The 5,645-nt window shown below is 35.7% G+C and overlaps 1 protein-coding gene across 2 annotated transcripts in view; it reads left to right on the forward strand.

Annotated features, from left to right (window-relative positions):
* The window catches only part of LOC149535457 (uncharacterized), an 80,240-nt gene that overhangs the window by 34,142 nt on the left and 40,453 nt on the right, over nucleotides 1-5,645 (forward strand). The gene's annotated exons all lie outside the window — the stretch shown is intronic.

Genomic DNA, 5,645 nt, shown 5'->3' on the forward strand with positions numbered 1-5,645 from the left:
ATACCTACCTCTTTGGAAATTCCAAAGAGGTCCTCTTCTTCCTCAAAATAAATGACCCAGATTTTGCCACCTCAACCCTAATTAGGGCTAAGACAAGAAGAGGGAATTTACAATTAGTAAGAGGGTCAAGATGGGCCAATTAGAAGATAGCCACTTGCTTCGTGGGGAAGTGGCCAAAGATGACCCATTAATTATGAAAGATTCCCACTAAGTCATTGATGCTCTTTTGCCCATCATACCTTGTGTTTGATCTTGTTCCTTAAATGCTTGAAATTTGGACAAAACTATCTCCAACTCATCTACACTAACATTGGGCGCTGCTTCTCATTGGAATTCCAAATTGTTCATTTCTCTTTCACATCTACATAAACTGTTCGCCCAATTTGGCATCGAGTCTTGAGCAGAGTCAATGACATTTGAGAATATGGAAAATCCTCAAAGTCATCTCTTCAAAAGTAGTTTGATTGAAAGATCTCCATCATACCCTTCGACCTATCTATAGTCATTGTCCTGCATTTTGTCATCACAAAATGTAGGTAATAGTACGAAACTTTTTCAAACTAGTTTCAAATCTTTCTAAGTTGAATTTGATATTCAATTGCTTAATGTTGATTGATCAATCGATTTCAAATTGTATATCAAATTGTTTTACTGAAGGCTTTTGTCAAGTCTTTTTTATTTTTCTTTCTATCAAGCCTATGTTTGATTTTTTAGGCCTTCATCATCATTTTCTTTGCTTTTGAGTGTGTGTTTGTTTTTATTTAGTCCTTTGGTCTTGCTCAAGTCATGGCTTTTGGTTTCCCCTTCGATTTGATTTAATCTAGAGCATAATTGGAGTTGCTAGTCAAGAGATATGGCCGTTTTAGCGCCCAAAAAGTGGACCTTTTTGATGCAACGACACGAATTAAAAATATCATGTTATATTTTTAATTTGACATTCACTTTTTGAAAAATATAAGTTAAATTCATTTTATGTTATGTTTTTAAGTTACTTTTATCATTTAAATTTTCACTTAAAGTAACTATAGTGCACTTTATGTTATAATTTTAAGTTACTTTTTGATTTTTCACTTAAGTGACTATATTAACTATATAGTTCAATTTAATTTTTAGCTTTTAAATCAAAAGCTCTGGTAAATAATACTTGTAAAATGGTATTTACATGTTATATTATTAATATGATATGTAAATATAATCTATGTCCCACTTAAGTAATATTTTAATGATGTTAAATTGACAGGTGGTTATTAAATTACTTAAAATGTTATCAAAAGTAGACATTTTATATGTCATTACATGTAAAATCCATCAAAAGTGGACCTCTTACATGCCATTGTATATAATTTTCAACTTAGAAATATAAGTCCATCAAAAGTGGACCTTTTTGATGTCTTAGCATGTTTAAGTCATCAAAAGTGGACCTTTCTGATGCCATTGCATATAGCTCACTTGAACTGTGCAATGACATCAAAAAGGTGAGTTTTATAACTTAAATGTGTTATTGCATTTAAAATGTGAGCTTTCACTTAAAATATGCAATCAACCCAAAAAGGTGAGTTTTCAAACCAAATGCATATTTTAAAACATGCCATGCCTCCCAAAAGGTGCGTTTTCCACTATGGAGGGATTTCTAAATATGCAATGGACACCAAAAGGTACGATTTTCACCTTATGCATATTTTAAAACATGCTATGGACACTAAAAGGTGCTTTTTGCACTAAAAGTTCATTTTCTTGCCCTCAAGAAACTTGTTTTTTGGAAGAACACATGCAAAGAGGCTCCAAGAATCCAATTTTGAAGATTGTGGGAGATTTACTTAATGGTTTTTCACGAAATCTTCTCTACTAGGGTCGTTTTTGCTTAGCCATGGGTTTTAAAGCATTGAAAATTGATTTATCTTGCTAAAAAACGTTTTTTCAAACTCCTTCCAAGGGTACATTTTTGGAAAAATCTTCAAAAACCACCATTTTTGGCTCACCTTTTTGCCCCAAGAGGAATCGATTTTGCATGTTGTGGTGTTTACATTGCATCTTGGTACACGTTTACAACTTTGGAAGCCAAAATGTTTGGATTTCACACCTTGAGAAAAACATTTTTGACCAAAAACATTCCATGACATGTGCAACCAAAACGTTGGATTTTAGAGCAAGAAGATGGCACGTTTTGGCATCTACCATTTGAAATGCCTTATTTGCTGCCTTCTCCATTTTGAATTTGCAAAGTTTGAAAGAGTCCAAGTGTTTTTGAAGAAATTTTCAACTTTGGAGCATCTTTTTCCATCATTTTTGTCATATAATCTTCATGTAAGTGGACTTATTCTTTGTTGCTATTTAATTTGTGCTTATCTTGCTGATTTTTTGCACATTATTGCCTGATGATTGCCACTTGTTGAAATTGATACCATGGAAAGTGTATTTTTCCTTTAAAAATGATGAAATCGTTCATTTTCATGTTTTTGGTTTTTTCCCAATCTCCAAATTCGAAATTGTATGTTGAAGTGCTTTGCATATTGACATGTTTGAGTCATTTTCCAAATGTACATTTTTCTTTTTAAGTTTTTGTGTTTTGAGTGCTTGCTTTCCAGTTTTTCTCCACTTTGGAGAAGTTACAAGTTCTTTCCCAAGAACTTGTTCTTGTTTAATTTCATGTGAAAGCATCATCACGTTTCACTTCCATCTTCCATGTCACAACATTTCACGTCTCATCCGACAAATGCGATTACATGTTTTCCATCTCATTCACCATCCGCACATGCATTCAATCTCATTTTCTGCTTCCATTTTACTCATCTCACTTTTTGTATTTACTCGCACGACACGGTAACTAGAAAAGCCTTACATGTAAATGCATCTCAAAACCCTGTTTTGGACTTAAAGTCACTTTTTGAAAAGTCAAAAAGATGTCATTTTCATCTTCCATATACTTTGACTTCACCTTTTCACCAAAAATGGCTATAAAGTTCATTGTCCCTCTTCCATTTTCCATTTCCATCTCTCCATATGCACTCATGCCTTCATGAGTAAATACATGTTTTCCATTTTCCGCTTCTTTCCATGCTTCGCATCTCATTCATTATCCACATTTGAATGTAAAAGGTCATCCTCCACCTGCCTTCACATCTCATCTCATCCTTCATCCCTTGTTACATGTTGCATTTACATGTTGTCATTTTTCTTAATGCAATAAGGTCTTGAAAACCCTAAGTCACGTTTGAAAATTAGCAATCTTCATTCGCATGCATTCCCATGCGTTCCACCTTCACACATTCATTTCCAACTTCCATTTTCCACCTTCATGACACTTCATTCTGCATTCCATTTCCATTCATATTTCATCTCCATTTATTGCGTATGTATATGATTTCGCTTTGAGATCATTTCACCAGATCTACAAAGTCTCCAATCCGTATTCGAATCTTTGTTGTTGATCGAGAATGAACTTGTATGGCGATTCCCTTTGATGATGTGTTTATGTTTTTGGGATTTTTGTGTTGCAGCGCAATTGCAAGAGATGCTCTCACCATCAAAATCAAAATCCAAAGGCAAGATGAAATATCAATTTGATAAAAAGTTGGCCAATGCAACTCCATCATCAGTTGTATTTCTTCTTGATAACGTAGTGGACACAAAGATCGGTCATGTGGACGTGGCTGATTTTTTGTGGAAAGTAGAAACTCCTGTTGGCCACGAGATTTCAGTGCATCAAAAGAAGTAGCATTCACTTGGTGTTTGCATTTCCTATGGCTGCCATGGGACCTGATTTCATTCTTGGATGTGTGAGACGTTTCAGCCCAAAATCAAAGACAATCAAGGATGCTGAAGGTTGTCATTAGCCTTGACCCAGAGGTTATTGAGCAGATCTTCAAGGTACCACATAATGTAGAGTGTGCAGATCTAACCAAAGAATCAGCTTTGGCAAGCTGGAATGAGACGAAAGGTGATTATCAGAAATATGTTAACCAATACTGGTTAGACAATAAAACAAATAACTTCTCAAGATGGCCAAAGACCGTTCATCAATCTAATTTCAAACAAGAATACAAAGATCTCATCATTCTACTCAGCAGAGTTTGTGGTCTCAAAGATTCTACTAATTTTGAGCCATGGATGTACAAGTTCTTTCAAATCATGGAAAACAGAGAATACATCTTTTGGGGAGAGTTGATTAGCACTACACTTTGCCACCAGTTGCTCAACGTAGGAACTTCAGTGCCTTTTTACATGAACTCTTACCTCATCTACATTGTTGCTGCTATGGGATCTTTCTTTGGTCACTCAGCTAAAGGGGATCATCTTCAGATTCCAGTTTGGGATTACTATGACCAGAGCACTCTAGCTAATAGTAAGTTTCATTACAGAAGAGTCCAAGATGCTTTCTTTGGGCATTTCTAGTGCTTATTCGATAAACAGTTATCCATCAAGAGGGTATTTGATGCAGCATGGGAAAAGGTGAATCAATACTGTTGTATTTTTATTTAGTTTCCAAATTTTACATACTTGAGAGTTTGGTATTTTAAAGGTGAATCGTATACCTTACCTAGGTATGCTACAAATGGAATCATCCTGATGGAGCTAGGTAGACATCTCATGGAAGTGCAGTGTGATCAGCATACTATGCGTAGGCCTGGTTTCGGTATCACTTCTGCCAAACCCTTAACAATTGGTAACTATTCAATTAACTCTGTGCACAAAGGAAAGAATATGGAAACAGAGCCTTGAAGAAGTTTAAAGCCAGATTTGACTTTGGTTATCGAGAAATGAATTCTCAAATCAAAAGAGCTTACGCACATGTTCATCGCATCAAGGGCATCTAGATTGATATGAGAACAAGGATGGATATAATGAAGATGGACTACTGCAGATTAACTTTGCAGTAGATAATTGATCTTAACATGTTGGAGATTCTTTCAGATTTCCAAGTCAAAGATGATGGCAAAATTCTTGATCCGAAATTTCTTCAAGCCGATTTTAATAAAAGATGCTCTTTTCCTATTTAGTGGCAATAGAAAGAAGGTACATCTATCTTGGATAGATTTCAATCCATTTTGACAAATATCAACAAATGGCTGAAAATTAAAGGCCTTAAAAGAGTTAATCCTAAGTTGGGTTTGGATTGTGGAAGCTTTGGCCCTCTTGGAAGGAAATCACAGCTGGGAATTACAGGGAAAGATGGTGCTTCCTCTTCTGATGCTAAGGGTTCCCTCAAATTCAAGTTAAAGGGCGGAAAAGGATCTAAGTCATCTCAGATTCCAAAATCAAATGAAGAAAAGTCAGAGGAAGAATCAGAGGAACTGGAGATAGAATTGGATGGAGAAGATGAGGAGGAAGAAGGGGAAGTCATGATCATATCTCCCCCAAGGCCTGCACAAACTCGTGCACCATCCATACATGAGGCACCCTTTCTGGATGAAGTAGATGATTATGTGGATTCATTCTCCACTGTTTTCACACCTTCTATTCCAGTTTTAGAAGTCAATACAATGGCTCTTCCTATTTCTTTTGTTGCTTCTCTCATCCTGGCAAATGAACAATATGAGCATTTGGGAAATGTGTTTGAGGATTTTCCAACTCTTACAAGTGGTCAAGTTTCCCCGACTTGATACATCTTTGACGGGTTTTGAGCTTATCATGATGGAGTCCTCTCA

This window comes from Cupressus sempervirens, chromosome 10, assembly GCF_028749045.1.
Source record: "Cupressus sempervirens isolate cs-2001-9-10 chromosome 10, ASM2874904v1, whole genome shotgun sequence".
Lineage (NCBI taxonomy): Eukaryota > Viridiplantae > Streptophyta > Pinopsida > Cupressales > Cupressaceae > Cupressus > Cupressus sempervirens.